We start from the raw sequence: 18,131 nt of genomic DNA on the forward strand, positions 1-18,131 counted from the left end.
TATCATCTGCAAACAAGATACATTCATGTGGTATACTTCTGGGTAGATCATTAATATACAGAAGGAACAAAAGCGGTCCCAAGATACTACCCTGAGGCACTCCAAATTTATTAACTTCACATGATGATACATAGTTCTCTAAACATCTACTTTTAGGACAATACTTCTGAGTTACCACACATTGTTCTCTCTGTGACAAATAGCTTTCGATCCATGTGTAGCATGGTCCGCGAATACCATATTTATAAAGTTTCGAAAGAAGTACTTTGTGGCATACAAAATCGAAAGCTTTTGTCATATCGAGGAACAGAACTGACACTGGAATACCATCATTAACACAATTTGTTATAGATCAGAGCGAAAACAAACCTATTCAGCTTTGAACAGATTTCAAATATATGTTGCTTCCAATCACAATGACTGTCCAAAGTTATTCCTAAAAATTTTGTATGTTGAACAGCGTTAATTACCTGTCCCTTAAAATTTATGTTAAGTTTCGGTTGTATTTTTTTATGTGTACCAAATTGTATGTATTTTGTTTTATCTATGTTTACTTTTAAATTGTTTCTATTAAGCCACTCAATAACCTTACATAATGCCATGTTTATATCACTTTCATGACATAAATAATTTTTATCTTTATCACCTTTGATAACAACAGTGGTATCATCTGCAAACAAGATACATTCATGTGGTATACTTCTGGGTAGATCATTAATATACAGAAGGAACAAAAGCGGTCCTAAGATACTACCCTGAGGCACTCCAAATTTATTAACTTCACATGATGATACATAGTTCTCTAAACATCTACTTTTAGGACAATACTTCTGAGTTACCACACATTGTTCTCTCTGTGACAAATAGCTTTCGATCCATGTGTAGCATGGTCCGCGAATACCATATTTATAAAGTTTCGAAAGAAGTACTTTGTGGCATACAAAATCGAAAGCTTTTGTCATATCGAGGAACAGAACTGACACTGGAATACCATCATTAACACAATTTGTTATAGATCGAATTAATTTAAATGTAGCTAGTGATGTACTTTTACTTTTGCGAAAGCCGTTCTGTTCCTCTTTTATAACATCATTACTGTCTAAAAAGCTATTCAATCTGCTAAACATCAACTTCTCTCTTCTCTTCGCTTGCAATCATGGTGTCATCCTTGGCCCTCATTTAGGACCTAAGGCTAAGTATCCCATTACAAAAGATAATGAACCCGAAAATGACGTAAATGCTGATAAAAATGAGATCGATTATGAACCTAATGATGAACGTGGTAAGGACGCATATGATAACATAGGGGGAGAAGTTAAAGATGGTTTTGTAAAGATTGGCAAAGCTTTGGGAACGGAAGCACGTGACACTGACAATGTCACAGATTCTAATGATTTAACAGCTGTCTCTTGGGGCGTATTTTGTTATGAGAACGTGTTTTTTTGCGACACGATTTTGTGCATGTTTTAAACTAAGCAGGATATTTTGTAAATATTTTGCATCATCACAATGTCCCTTTTTTTTTCAAATAAATGTTGTGCATTATTATTTTTTTGTCAAGATATTTAACTCACTAAGTATAAATGTTGTTACTACTTAGAATGAGTGTTCATTTGTGTTGTAATATACGCTTGAATCTTTAAAAGTATTATACCAGAAAGTAGAATGGGTGTCTACTTATGAATGAAGAACTTGAGAAATCTATGAGATTGAAACAAAGCTTGATCTTCTTTTGTTGCAAGAACAAAAGTTCCATATTAATATTTGCATCAAAATAAACATTTTCGAGTACGGATTAAACAGACTCTCCAATAAAATATGCCTTAATAACTTATGCGAAAATCATAATAAAATTTCCCAACGGGTGTCTGTGCCGACTCAATTTATTAATGGACATTACTCAGGCTCTGGTGCATCGGCACAAACAATCGTGGATAATCAGGATAAGTTCGGGATAAACAAAAGTTCAGTGCAAATGTTTGCCGGACGGTCCGAGTGACAGCCCGGGCTGACTTTGTGCATCGGACACGGAGTAACGTCATCAAAAGGGGACAATGAATGGAAAACACCCCTGTTGACAGATGGAAATAGTGCTGGGAAGTTGACGATGGGAATATTCGATAGTTTTGATTACCCAAACATTTGGTTTGTTGGTAGTTTATGACGTTATAGAACGAGGTGGATAAAATAATAAGTTGCGTCTTCGTAAGCATGTTAAGCTTACAACACATATTTTGATGTTATTACGCCTCTCTGAAATATTCTTCAGGTCATCCTTTGTCTATGGTCACTAACTATAAATCTCAAAAATATTCTGTCTGATGGAAAGTTTTTTTTAGTTGTTTATTCCTGGTATCCACCGTGGGATAGACACGATTTTAGCTAAAATGAATTCGCATAGGTACATTTTTATATTCCCATTGATTGAATGACTTTTTCGGTGATAAATTCTTCTAACTTAGTTACTGTTCTTCTTTGGTCTTGGTGACACTACTGAAGTATTCTACGAAGTATCGACAAAAAGATGTGTGTACTAGCAACACTATCCCAAAACACCCCCGTCATGGCGAATTTATTTTGTCACTCGCCCCTCGTCCTGTAAACCTAATAAGGATCAGTGCTAGCCGACATCAAAATGCCGGTTAAGAACTGCGAATCCTTGTAAATTCCTGCCCTCAGTTTGTTGCTCGAAATCTTAATTTAATTTGCGACAAAATAAAGGGCTCGCGGAGAGACGAAGAATTTGCAAAAGGAAACAATAGTGACAAACGCTGATTTTTACGACCCCTCTCCCTGTTTTGTTGCAATATTTTGAGTTTGAGGCACGATGGAAGGTTAACATTATTTATTTTTTTATTATTAGACCTTTTACTTGGCGCCATCTGATCGTTGTCCCTTTACAACAAACACTTTACATTGTACAGTCTACAGTCATTAGAAAGGCAAAATAGCATTTATTGCGACCACAATTTTTGGCTAAGTGGGGTGAAGTTTGTGTTGGTAGATCGATTAATAACAAAAAGTATAACTTCTACTTATGGAACAACTAGCTTTTGCCCGCGGCTTCACCCGCCTGAAATTTCGTTTGTCACAAATTATAGCCTATATGTTATTCTGGCTTATAAACAATAATACTGTAAAGTTTCATCAAAATCCGTTCAGTAGTTTTTGCGTGAAGGAGTAACAAACATCCAGACATCCAAACTTTCGCATTTATAATATTAGTAGGATCTCATTATCCCAAGTTGTTAATGTCAATTATTATTTAATCAAAGTATCTGCCTATCTGTTTAGTATTTTCCATGCACACATCTGTGTCACAGGTCTGTTTAAAATTTCAAATTTCCGCTGTCCCAATACCCCTTTCCCCTGAGGCCACAGGAGATTATGTGCTAACTGAATCAGTAACTTTTGAACGAGAATGAACGGAAAAACGAGTCATCACTTAGCGGCAGATTAAAATGCCGAACCCCATTTTACCGTTGTGCTATTGAAAAGTAAACACGTCGCTTTGAATGATGGAAATGGGACATGTGAGGAAATGGCTAAGAAACACAAAAGGTTTACAAAAACACTTTTAAAATGTTACAAGAGGCACAGACTGATCAAATCGCGGACCAAAATGATTAGTTTTAGATATCAAAAGGCAAAAACAGAAAATATACACATATTCTTGTTGTTGCTTTCGACTACTGTGATTTTGATAACTTAAAGACTTAACTTTTCTTAAGACTTTTGCAATGTCTGTGGGGCTCAAGTACTTGTAATAAGGTTTATGCTTTTAGTTGAGCCGTTTTGGATACAATTAAAGTTATTTTAACGCCTAGTTTATTTTGTTTTTGTTTTTCATGTACAGTCGCGGAATGAAAAGGTTCGTCAGTTTTCAAATTGATTCCCTCAACGAATCGCGAGCACATATTATTATTACCTTTTGAAACTATGTTACAGAATAATCTCGAGTTAGAGAAAATAATCTTTAACTGTTCGTCGGTAAAGTTCAAAATTATTCAGATCAAAGTTGTTTGACGATTTAAATTGTCAAGAAGATTATGATTGAAAAACTAAAACCTTCTTGTTGGTTCAACCTGCCATTATCTATTAAATTAAAAAAACTACATTTTGTAACATTGCACTGATGGGATGGGATAGAAAAATAAACAAGCAAAACCTTATTCGTTAGCAAACGTCATATTTATTAAATGTTAGCAGCATTGTTTCTTGCACGGTTATGTTGGCTGGTTTGACTCTTACAGTACCTAGTGCAAGCGAAAACCGACACTAAGGTGACGACTAACCTTTTCATTCCGCGACTGTACATGCAGTTACTTATAATCTTTATTCTTGTGGTGTTCATTTTTGACATATTATTTCCTAGTTCTTACGCAGAATGTCCGATACCACGTTCAAACCGTCACAAATAGATCAAGCCGAAAGTAAATAATGAACGGTCGACTTTCGACCAATAGCGGGCAAACTTAAAAAGCTCCGATGGAGCGTGTCTAAGTTGGTGATATTTCTCTATCATAAACCGTGACACTTGCTCGTTCAAATCCTCACCATCATCACATGGATCCTCAACTCCTCGTTTAAATTGAAGCCTTATAGCCTTCACTTTAAAATCTGAATTGGGTTGGGAGCTAGTTGAAGATAGGCCGTTTTGTTTTGAGGGCAAAAGTTATGGATGGATGTGGCGAACCGTTCTAAAGGCTACGACAAAGACTGGTAATTGTTGCCTCACATTCAGTAACTAATGCAAGAATGGCTATATAAAACTCGATCGATTGTACAGCATACCAGGCTACACGTTATTGCTGTAAAATAGCACTTATTTCAACTGCATAAGATGTTAAAGCGTTAAGCTTGATGTGCCTATCGGAGTAACGGATACTAAATAGTTTGGTAGGTCTTTCAACGTGCACATGTTGTTGTGATGTTATTTGTTAAAATATGTACCTACAACTGTTGTAAGCAGACTGCAGAATAAGTACTTGTAGTGTTAGGTAGGTACTTTATATAAGGAGATTCCTTATTGATAGTGTCACTATATAATATTATAAATGCGAAAGTAACTCTGTCTGTCTGTCTGTCTGTCTGTCTGTCTGTTACGCTTTCCCGCTTAAACCTCGCAACCGATTTTGATGAAATTTGGCATAGAGATAGTTTGAGTCCCGGGAAAGAACATAGGATAGTTTTTATCCCGGTTTTTGAAACAGGGACGCGCGCGATAAAGTTTTTCTGTGACAGACAAAATTCCACGCGGGCGAAGCCGCGGGCGGAAAGCTAGTGTCATAATAAAACGGATAATATTTACAAAAAGACGACTTGAAAACTCGAAATTTTGAACCCATTTTAAAATTTTATTTCGTGTAAACGAAAATAAGATCCTAAAAAGTCCATTACTTTCAGCAATTTATTGCAAAATCTGAGTACAAATTTCGTCATGTTTAGTTACAGTACACATATTTTTCAAATATTCCACACAACCATCGCAATTTCGTCACCGCTCGCCTCCATTCTATTTCTATTGTGAAATACAATTTCGCACAACCTTTACATTACTTACGCGAGTTTAATATCCAATATTTTATATCAACGGTGCAAGGGCATCGAACATGCGTGGTCCCATCAATCATCCCTATCGCTCCTTTCGGGCTTATTTATACACAAAACGAGGGGTTCTCCGTGACACACACGACATTCAATATTGGTTGCAGCATTTAAGAAGTTAGATCTTTGAAAATGATAGATTCTAGCTGAATAATAGTATACCATCAGCTTACAGTTTTTGGTCAGTTTGTATTGGGGTGATAGAGAACAATTTCGCAGGTTTTTTTTTATCCACAACGAGGAAGCTCTTGGCCTGTATCTCACCTGATGGTAAGTGACGATCCGGCCGAAGGTGGAAGCGAGCTTCACCCGGAATCCTCAACCATGGAGGAACTGGCTATCTTACCTCTAACTGCCGGAACACAACAATGCTGTTAACATTGTTGTTATGGCGACAGACTTAGGTAAGATGGTGGTAGCTGGCCAGGCGGACATAGAACAAGCCCTTCCACCAACCAAAGAGTTTTCGTGCAACAATACAAATCAACATTCAATTCGATCAAGTGTCATTCATAAGTGGAGGTGTAGCGAAAAAATACTGATGTTTTGTAAGTACTGGCCATACATAATTACTTTCTCCATTTCAACTTCAATAGAAACTGTTGTCAAAGTTTATGGTTTTGTTACAAATTCCAGCTCAAGTTTGTTTACCAAATTAATTCTAAGACAATACTGTCATTTTCATAAACCTTTCTTCACTGATTTAATTCTTCCGGGACTAATTTTGTAAGCAAGTTAGGAACTATTCTCCAAAATTAGTAGGAAAAGTAGGTCCTCTTAACTTTTGAGATTCGAAAACTTAGGTGGTTCGACTACATACATTTCAGTTTGGATATCATCAAAGATTTATTCACGCAAACAGCCATTCTCATAAAAATATATCATGTTACATCGAATACTTTGGTTTTGTCTTGTTAATTGCGAGTATCTTACTTATTTAAAATCATCACCATCATTTCAGCCATAGGACGTCCAGTGCTGGACATTGGCCTCTACGAATAATTTTCATAATGACCGGTTGGTAGCAGTCTGCATCCAACGTCTTCCTGCTTGCTACCTCAAATAAATAACTATAAGTTCCACAGTTTTTTAAAGTTTTACATAAAAACAAAATATACATTTTGAGAAGTTTTTAGTCTTTTACTAAACGTGGAAAATATTGACGAACAAGCTGAAATTATAGATGGAGTATTGCACTAATTACATAGCATTTATTTAATAGGCAATAAGAAATCCACCATAGAACAAAGGGAAAAGTAATATTGCGTCATTCGCGGACCCGATAGTATTGCAGGTTTAATACATTATTCAGTTTTGTAAATCATTCTGTCCTTTTTATCTGGGAAATGGCGTTTATGATTAGTGATATCACGGCTCCAATATATCACGTGCTGTCACGTGATATCATAACATCTATTATTGTTCCTGTTCTTTGCGCTGTTACTTTCCATATTGTCACTTGAATATTAATATAAATGGAGAAAATGATAAAGGTGTTAGTGGCTGGATTCGTGCTTTTCCTCTATCGTTGATTATTTTGGTCACGGGTTTGACATTTTCATGGACAAAATTTACCATTACTTGTTGAGTTACTTAAGATCAAGCACGATGTAGCTTCAGAGATACAGCTTGAAAGCTGCAGTAGTGGCTTTAAATCATTAGTGCCAAAATATTGGTCAAAATGAATAAATATTTTTACCATACTTACAGCACAGCAAAGCATGTGTTGTGATCAACTATACAGGCACACAGTAAGGCTGAATGAGCGAGCACGTTTATCTCCGAAAATATGAGCGAAAAATCAGCACACTGACAGCATGTTGACAGGTTGTCAAATGAAACAACTTGTCCAAACTCCATTTTCGGCAATCGGCAAATCCTTTCAAAAATCAAACCGAACAAAGCAAGGCAACAAAACAGCGATTATTGAATCGCTCGCCCGCGTCACGTACGCGCCGCGGTGTACGTTAATATGTCGCGCGTGCGCCGCCTGCCTAATGTCGTAGTAAAACGTGAACAGCGACTTTATTCTCCTTTTGATTGTGACGACGTGCGTGGCCGGCTTTAGATTTATGAACTGTAGTTTTTGAACGGGTTACAGCGCGGCTCGTCTTGTGACAATTTTGCGAGTTCTTCTTTGTGGTGTCTTGATTGGACAATAGTCCACGAAATTTTACTAACCCCAGGCTAACTAGTAGATACTTAACCAAATAGTAATCCATTAGTTCATTAATCTAAAAACCACTTTTCCTAACCTCAATCTTACATATGCGACTCTATACAAGTCACTAAAAGCTTCCAATCAAACTGACAGAGTAACATTTTCCCAAGAAACATCATATTTTCTTTGTGAGCAAACAATTGAGTATATTTTAGAATTTCTGAGTCTGATAATCGAACCCAAGACTTCCAAATCTAGAGTCCATCTCTTACCACAAAGCACTTCTTAATGCATCAACCCGATTTCACTCTTCAAACTGCCAGCAACTTTTTTGTCACAATAACATGAATGTATTTGTCAAATCAGTGCCATGTCTCCAGTTTACATAATATACCCGCAGACTGAGTGATCCGCGCACAGCAATGTCATTATTAATGAATTCATTATACACGACGCGGGTAATCCGCTGCTGGCATTCGATTAATTCACATTAGTGCTTAGGCCCTGTGCACACGTGAGTCTTGCAAGTAAGACGAACTCCCTCGAACTTGTTGGAGACTTATGAACATTAGTTTTTTCTATGAACTGCAAATACTGACTGGGAAAGAATTGTCCATCCAGCGAAAAGAGGAGACACTTGACAATAAATGTTTATGGAGGAAAACATAATTATTTAATTTACCAAAAATGTGTCAGGGTCAATCATAGATTAGGTACGCATGTCAGGGTTGAATTTACAGGCTAAGTTAAAATCACAATTAATGCTAGTTGTAGAACGATGGAAATCAAGGTCAACACTGAGACCTTAAGCAGTTGTGATTGGTACGATTTTTCAAAAAAAGTATAGTGTAATAATGTAGTCGCATTATGTAGAGTCCAAAGTACCGTATTGTTGCAGACCTGAGTTACACGTGAGCTTCTGTTTTAAATCTTTTGGCAGTATCTTTCTTGTTTCCATTTTTTTTCTCGACATAATTATTACATCTGTCTTAATATCTTATTATCGTTAATAATATATTAGGAAGAATTGATGTTGCTATGATCGTGTATGTGTAATTGTTTTCTTCGTTGTTTCCAAGAGCTGATAACTTCCAAAATAACCACAAAAACAAATGAGGAAATATTTAGCTTGTTAAATTTACACGTGGAGAGGTACAACGCTCGTATTTAAATGTATAATATTGTTTAATATAATATTTATCTATAATATTCAGAGGAATACACAAAAGAAGCTATACTAGTCAAAGTACAAGAAACGACAAAATTCCTGGAACTACAGATCAGAAAACTCTTTCGCTAATGGAAAGCTATTATTACAATATCCATTGCCCACTTTTATCCTAAGAACATAGGTAATGTTAGATAAGTAATATTTCCTGATGGATACTAGAAAGCTCTTTTACCTTTGAACATCGTAGGATTATCCACGTAACATAATGAAATGTAGGGTAGACCGGGGACAATAGTACCATTTTTTGGAAATTGTTCAATATTGAGAAATCTAATGAAATATAACTTATTCTGTTAGTATGCTGTAAAAACTAGACTCCTAAGCTACAAATTTAAGCATGCAGAGTTGAACTATTCTTTCAAATACTTAGTGAAAAACGAGTTTGAACTGTACGATGTCTCATGTTACAATTGACCCCTACAACGGGTCAATTGTACCAATAATATATGAGGCTATAAAGGTCGTTATGTTTATCTAATCATCACCTTTATTGGTATTCTGTACTCTTAATCTCCTACAATCATCATTCTTTATTAATTGAGATCGAAAATATTTAGGAACAAGTATGAAAAATCAACACTAAAGTTTAAAAACAAAACAATAACTTTTCTTCCATAAAAACGAAAAAGCTAACTGTTTCTACATAATATGTCATTTATTTGGCTCGGATATTGCTCCTGAAACAACAATAAGCATAATAATAACAATGATAGAATAATCAAAACTTAAAAATCTATTTTTGTATGAGGGTACAATTGACCCTGATTTATTTATACCTATTAATGCTTCGCCCTTTTAAAATTTTTCATAAGCCTGTTCATAAAGGAATAGATCCGTTGATCCGTGATCAGTACCTTTGACTCTACGTCGAGGCATCTAAAACAAAACGTTCAAATACTTAGTTACTTTCTGAATTAAGCTAAAATGTACATATTCAGAAGGGTTTTAGAAACCTATATTAAAATATTTTAAGTAGGCATTTAGGTACTTATATCACCTTTTTATCGACATCTACCTACTTATTTAATAAAACACATTAACTATTTTTTCAGTAGGTAGGTATGCCTATAATTATAAAAATATAATTGTAAAAATGTAAAATAACCACGTAAATGTTTTATAATAACTTATTTTATTATAATTATAGGTACTTTGAAACCAATTTAAAATATTAAGTATAAAATAAGGTTCCGGGGGTTAATTGTACCACGGGGTTGATTGTACCGCTACAATTGACCCCATGGAGACTGGTACATTTGTTCCCAGTAGGTAGTCAAGAGAACTTCACCTAAAATTCAGTCATTTTCACAGTGAATGCCAATAATTCGCTGTCGATACAAAGTTTAGAGCCTGGATAAACTATTGACAACAATACTTTGGTAACAAATAGCATATTAGGCAACTTATGGGCTCATATATTTGACATAAAAACTTACTGCGGCTGAGCAAAAAACAAAAATCCTTCCTGTACACCTTCGTTTTTCAGCGCAAGCGCCGGCGACTGGTGAGCGGATGGAAACACAAAAAGCGCATATTCTGACGCTATGCACACAATCTAACGTTGCTTGTATGAAGAAATATCGCCGATGGTACTATTGACCCGTGGTACTATTGTACCCGGTCTACCCTAAATAATGTAGTTTTGTCTTGGAAAAATAGTTCGTTCGTATTAGCTAAATGACGCCACTGCTGGATAAAAGCCTCCCCCAAGGATTTCCACAACGATCGGTCCTGTACTGCCCGCATCCAGGTACCTCCCACGACCTTCACCAAATTGTCCATCTACCAATCATTACTGTATGCAGTTCCATGGAAAGTAGACTGGTCGTTTTAGTCCACTGCTAGACAAAGGCCTCCCTCAAGGATTTCCACAAGCCGGTCCTGCACTGCCCGCATCCGGGTACTTTCTCCACAAACGGGGCCTTCACCGGATCGTCGGTCCACCCAGTTGACCTCATTACTACACTCAACATCAAATAAATCGCACCTCCCGCAACAAGCACTTTCAAACGTATGCATCTCCACTTCCCACCAATATTGGCACCATTTAACCTAGTTCTAAACTTCATTCCATTAAAGGAACGGTTTTTACGTCAAAAATGTGTCTTTAGAAGGATCCAGTCACTTCTTCAAAAAATAGGCTATTACGCTTGAGCCAACTTTTATGGCTATAAAACTGTTAAGTTAGGATTAATCGGTATCTATCTGTTAAAGAGGACACGTGTGATCATTATTTGGTTTTAAAACCATAAAATTTGGTCTAATTGATCCCAGAGGTGAGCCCAAAGTGAGGTCTCTTTTCAAGTCACATTTATGGTATATGATAATAATCATTTATTTAGAAATTAAATGTGTTTTTCTTTAAGGATATTTATTGGGCTTTCAAATAACACCAATATTGTTGGGGTACCATGATTGTGTCAGAAGAAAATCTTTAAAGTTCGCGTCGCGGAAGGTGCGGTTTATTTGATGTTGAGTGTATATTCAGTTCCATGCAAAGAAGACGATGCAAATATGATTGACCGGCAATATCTATGCATACCAAGTTGTGGTCACAGTTAGTCATAAAAATACCCAATTACTATTCAAAGCATCTGTTTTCGTCATAATCTGTGGCATCGTCTTGTGCGGCGGCCGGAAGCGGATGTCAGGTCGCTTTTATCGCCCTCTGTTGTGTTACGCCACTAGACGACTGACGACGCGTCAATGTCTTGACAAATTTGACACTGATGATGAAGTGATGTTGAGGTTTTTTATCTTTTTGTCAAGAGCTGTTGTTTCTGCCAGTGATACAAGAAGAATCACCATAGGCGTTCGATTGACGTGTTTTGTAAAACACAATAAAATTTTACCTTTTATTGCTTTTTTTTTGTCGGGAAATGCTTTGTGCATAACCACTAGCTGATGGGGACAGACAGTGGGTTATGTGGGACTCTCCCTGATATGAGGGCGGGGCATACCTACTAAAATCCGACGGTGTCCCCCGGCCCATTGAAATGAAGCCGCAAGTACACGAGCCACGAGCCACGAGTTATTATTCTAAAATTGGACATTCGTTATTGCCTGACTTAGGTTATCCTGTCCTTGGATTAAGCAATAGTCAAGAGTTTAGTTATTTGCCTCACTTAAGGCACCACGGAGTCATCATTAGATCGCTAGTCTCAGAGGAAGCACGTCCCTCTTTTAGTAACTAGTGATCAATTTGAGGATGACATACACTCCCTACTCTACGAAGACAGGCCAGGGTGTCCCATTTTTTATGCTTAACAAGGCAGGTATTTGACCTCAAACGCATCTGTTGTTAAAGTGGGATGCAGTCTAGAATGGTACATAGGTAGGTATCTGCCCTGTAAGTGCATATTCACTCTCGCCTTGAAAAGGCCTGTATTATAGTCTTCGGGAAAGACAGCAGCAGGCAGCGAATTCCAGTCCCTAGCTGTTCGCTTTATAAAAGAGTCATCGAAATGCTTATTTAATGCCTAATTGCATTTATTCTTTAGTCGTCTTTTATAACATGAAGAGTGGGGATACATTCTATTCCTTGGAAACCATTCTACGTAATTTGTAAAGCATTCGTGAAAGTGGTAGGTTTTCGAAACGAGGATGCCAAGTGTAATGATGACAAGATTGCATGTAAAATAAGTCCTTCCCCCAACCACGAACCAACGTTTTCGTTCGGGATCGTCAACACATATTTCAACTCGGATTGCCCAAGCTCGCAGCGACGTTTGCGCTCCGCGAACTTACTCGTTTTCAACTTTCTAATTAAGTCACTAGCTGGCTGTCAACATTTGGAGATGTTGATTAACGTACACTCCAGTTTTATTGTGGTAGTTTGTTCGGAGTATCGGTTAAGTTTCAATTGACAGGGAGTTTTACAAAGTAAAACCGTTTGTGTAAGTGGGAGAGCCTTGATCCTATACATTACTATCATGGTTTATTATAGGGAGAGGCGTCTACATACATGCATACACTCGAAAACGGAAGGCGCAGCGTAGGACTTCCACCCACAAGGTGGACCGACGACCTCATAAAGGTAGCAGAAAGGCGCTGGATGCAGGCCGCCACCACCAACCGGCCATTGTGGAAATCATTGGGGGAGGCCTATGTTCAGCTGTGGATGTCCTACGGCTGAAATGATGATAATGATGATTTATTTTAATTTGTTTCACCTTCAATTTATAAATTATTTTTATTGTTCAGATTCAGATACATTGTGTTTAAAACGGCTCTACGATATTAAATAAATACTGTAGAGCGAAATACAATGCTGCAGCTATGAAATTAGATATTTCTAGTTGAACAAAACTTTAAAGAAAATTCCCACAATACCCAAGGTCAAGTAAGGCCCGACCTCAAGGTCAGTTCCCAAGGTCGGGCAGACACATGGGCCACAAACTTGGCAGCCGCTGGGAAATCAGGGCCGGTTCAGTCAGGGCTGGCGACACGGATTTATGGGGCCCTGTCAGGGGACCAGATCGAACCAGTTCGGTCGGGTTACTGCGTTGGAAAAGCTAGTTTTTGTGGGTTCAAAATTATTAGCAGGGACAAGACCTGTGTGATTGCAGCTGATTGAACTTTAATTTTTATTGAGTGGAACTGAAAATCTTTATTTCGATGTGTTACAGAATGTCTAGGTATATCTGTTGCGCAAGGCAGGTATTCGACTACAATCGCACCTGGTGTTAAGTGGGATGCAGTCTAGGATGGTAAATATTTACCTAAGTTAGCTAGTTGATTCCTTGTACCAGTGACTAAATATTTTATGTAGTAGTTACAGCAAATATACATATGCACGTGACCGACGCAGACGATATATTCTTACTTCATTCCTTATACCAATGACTAAATTTTAATAATGTAGTGTGTAGTGTATAGACATTTGTCTCGAGCGCATACGTCACAGCCCAGTCAGCGGTGGGGGCATTCGGTGTCCGACCGTGGTGCGGGCAGGTCGTGCTGTGTGCGTAGGCGAGCCAAATAATAATCTAATGGCGGAGATAAAGGTGTACAATACAATGGCGACGAGGATTAAAAAGGAGGTAAAAAAAAAAAAAAAAAAAAAAAGAAGTGAGTAGGTACACGTATAAGTTAAAGTTATAAATTAACTCACGGAACATTATTAATTTCAAACAAAGTATCTATTTAGATTGTGCTTAAATATGAAGTGTTTACTTTATATTTTCTCAGCCACCAAAGTGTAAATGTGTGAAGAGTGATATTCCCGTTGTAATAATAAAGATAAGTGATGGTGTTTTTAAAATTAATTTATCGATCGGAAATAACGAAAATACTTTTTGTTGTGTGTGTGTTTTGCAGTAAAACGATTCTTAATATTTTACGTTAGTAACATGTACCTACATTAAGAAGTNAAATGTGTTAGAATAATAGTAAACATAACTGAAACTGAAAGCTGTAGAAAGCACTTCACATCACTAAAAATATTAACACTAACATCAATTTATATCCTAGGTCTATGTAAATTTGTCAGAGAGAATAAAATTATTTACTCTCAAGCAAAAGAACAATATTCAGCACCCCGTAACTTAAGATACAAAGATAGATTAGCATTACCCGACACTAAGCTTCACCTGGTAAGATCAGGAGTCTACCACATGTCCATAGTAGTCTATAATAAACTGCCTACCTATTTAAAAAATATTGAAAAAGACTCATTATTCTTGGCCAAGCTAAAAGAGTTCCTTATATCAAAATGTCTTTATAGTATTCAGGAGTTCTATAATTTGAGTAGGATGCGATGATGAAAATTATGTATGAATAGGTATGGAGAAACATTATTGTATTTTAATTGTAATGTAAAATTATGTAAACTAATTAATTTTATAATTTATCAATATTAACAATTATTACTAACTATTGTAGAATATTTAGTAATGTACCTACGATACAAGATTTGCAACACCCTTACAGGGTCATAAGTTGAGACTAAGTTTAAGATCACCACCTATGTACACTTATGAAGCAATAAATAAATGATTATGATTATGAAAGGCCGAGCTGCATATTCATAAAATGTAAGAAAATTTTATTTTTATGTTTATTAATTTAACCTTTAAGATTTTTATATTTTATAAGTATTCAAACATTTAGATAATAACGTTAAAAACATTTAAAAATCGAATGAGAACGTTTTCGACTTCTCCGCGGACGAAGTCGCGGGCAAAAGCTATTTGTAAAATAATTAGACTAAATTATTAAAAGTGCCTACCCAAAGTCATTATTCCACGCGGACGAAGTCGCGGGCACAGCTAGTTTACTTTAATCGAGAAATGAATTAATGGAAATATTTATTTGAAATAAAACTCGTTTCACTGTTATTGATTATTATCTTGTTATATCAATATTTAGAATAAACATACGAAGATTTGTCTGTTGGCACTTTGGAGTTTACAACATGTAAACGATTATGTTCACAATACCATTACCTATCTAAAGGTGCTTACTAACGGCAAAATGGCGTTACCTCATCACATAATAAAATAAATTGAATTAACAAATCCCTCCACCATAGTGGAGGAGGCTCATAGTCCAGCAGTGGCTGTTGATGATGATGATGATGATGAATTAACAAAATAAATAATTCGCAAGGATTATACATTTACATTTATTTTTGAAACGTTTATAAACTATAACACCAACCTACGCACACATCAACCTATGCACACAAATTATAGAAGCAACATAGCAGCTATATACTGGACACATAAGAACAGTACTAAACATCAAATTGTTACATAACCGCAATTATTATTTAACACAATAATGGACAGTAACGTTCACGAGCGTTCAGGTAGTAAAGGATGATACGACAGAACGCTTACAGACGTCATAGTTTTGATTCGTTTAAAATTGAAACTGCTCCTAAAGGCAATGTATATGAATAAGTAGTGTCTTTGGGAAGTAATTCTTAAATTGTACAGTCCAACAAAGTGTTAACTGGACATTAAATTGTTAACAGCAGTTATAAACTGAACATTAAATTGTTAGAGACGAATCTAATGAGGCCAAACTCGATATGTTGACTAAAAGGCAATCCAAGGTTCCATCAGCCACTTTTTAGTCCCATCATCGGATCAGCTCGATGGAACCATAGTATTATATTGTCATATAAATGTACATTTAATTGCCAATTTTCATGATGTATCATCAGAAGTGCGTGTAATTCAGATTCTTAGACTTTATTACATAGATCGTTAAAAGACTTGCAAGTCGACCTAATAAAAGCGTGTTAAAAATATGACTAGAGAAAATAAATTGAGTTTGAATCGCGACATTACACACAGTAACTAAAAGTATAGGAGGATATTCAAATACATACAAAACTATAAAAAAAAAAGAGTACTAGGACAATGGAAAGTGATGGACCAGAATGAGGGTGATTAATCAGAAGCTAATAGCAATATTATGGATACTGAAAATAGTAAAACAGTGAAGCAATAATGATCAAATGATTAAAACAAAGCGCCTAATAAAGAAGCGCCTCAAAAGTTAATTAAATAATAAATTGTATTTATTTCAAATTAAAACAAGGAAGGGATGTAGTGTATAGACATTTGTCTCGAGCGCATACGTCACAGCCCAGTCAGTGGTGGGGGCATTCGGTGTCCGACCGTGGTGCGGGCAGGTCGTGCTGTGTGCGTAGGCGAGCCAAATAATAATCTAATGGCGGAGATAAAGGTGTACAATACATAGTGAACTAGTAACCGACCAATATTTCTACGAAATTTCAAAACTTGAGTCAATTCAAAGTTTCAGGCCTAAAATCACAGACTTGATTTACTAACTTTATTTGGTACATACTAAAGTGTAATAATTTTATTCATATTCATAAACTATACGATTAAATCTTTTTAAAAGTATATTTCGAACCTCCCATAAACTGCCAACACATAGAAAACCATCCAAAAGATGACCAGCCTGAATAACTCGGTCCTTCCACCATCCCGACTTAATAGCCGCTGTTATACGATCAGAACCAGTCGGCCTAACATAATCCTATAATGAAAAAATAACACACAATACGTTCGTACATTCTCCGCTGAAATACGGCCAAACTCGGTCTTCTTTAAATATTTATGACAAGGAGCTAAGAAAATCTTTGCTACTACAAAAGCTATATTGATTTTTCGACTTAGAGACCCAATGCATAATGCGATCCATTGAATATTTTATGCTTCTTGGAAGAACGTTAGTGTGGTTTTTAGGCTTCACGAGGATTTTTTGGCATAAAGTAATGGTTTTTAGCAACGTATTGATGTTAATATCTGATATGATGTTTCTTATACGAGACCGAATACAATTTATTTATTTTTATGGTAAACTAGAGAGAAACTATGAATTTTATTAACAGCAAAGGTCACTCTATGAATAAAATATACATTGCTAAACACACCTCACATCATCTACCTACGAGTACCTACATGTCTCAGAGTTTGGAGTTGAACTCTCAAAACTTGGAGGATGTTTAATGTCGAGCTCGAACATTTTGTTTTAAATTTACTGCGGACATAGATTGATTTAATGAAATGCCTGTTATATGATATACTTACATTACAAAAGACCTTATTGCGTTTAGCTACAAATTCCTTGGAAATATTACCTTTTATGCACTGACATTTTCAGTTCACCTTCATAATTTAACTGGAGGAGAATGTCGAATGGCATTAAGTTCGCCTTATGTAGCTACGTAGTTATGTAGCTAAGGTTTTAAATAAAATAAATGGATATTTTAATAATAGGCATTCGATAAGAACCGAGTTAAAACAACAAAAAAAAATCCAAATGTTTAGACGTTAAGCATGATTCAGTTTTTCGAGCTAACATAAAAGAGTGCAACAAGAATTCTCAAAATGTTTCACTCTTTCGCAAGTTAATTAATCATAATAAAAACAAAAACTCCCACGTTTTATTCTCTAAAACGCTATAGCCCAGCTTTTTAGCCACTTGCCATAAGCTGCTTTAAAAAGTAAACCAAGCTCTGCTTTAGACGAAATTTTTAATTCTCAGAAATAAGATCGCGGTGTCTCAAGATCTCTCCAGGGGTTGCCAAGGACGCTGCGCCTGGTACATTTTCTTTAGCGAATTAACTCGAGAATTCCTTTGGCAGAGGTA

The sequence above is a fragment of the Ostrinia furnacalis genome, unplaced genomic scaffold (assembly GCF_004193835.3).
Source record: "Ostrinia furnacalis isolate ACB-3 unplaced genomic scaffold, ASM419383v2 OfSCF5576, whole genome shotgun sequence".
Taxonomy (NCBI): domain Eukaryota; kingdom Metazoa; phylum Arthropoda; class Insecta; order Lepidoptera; family Crambidae; genus Ostrinia; species Ostrinia furnacalis.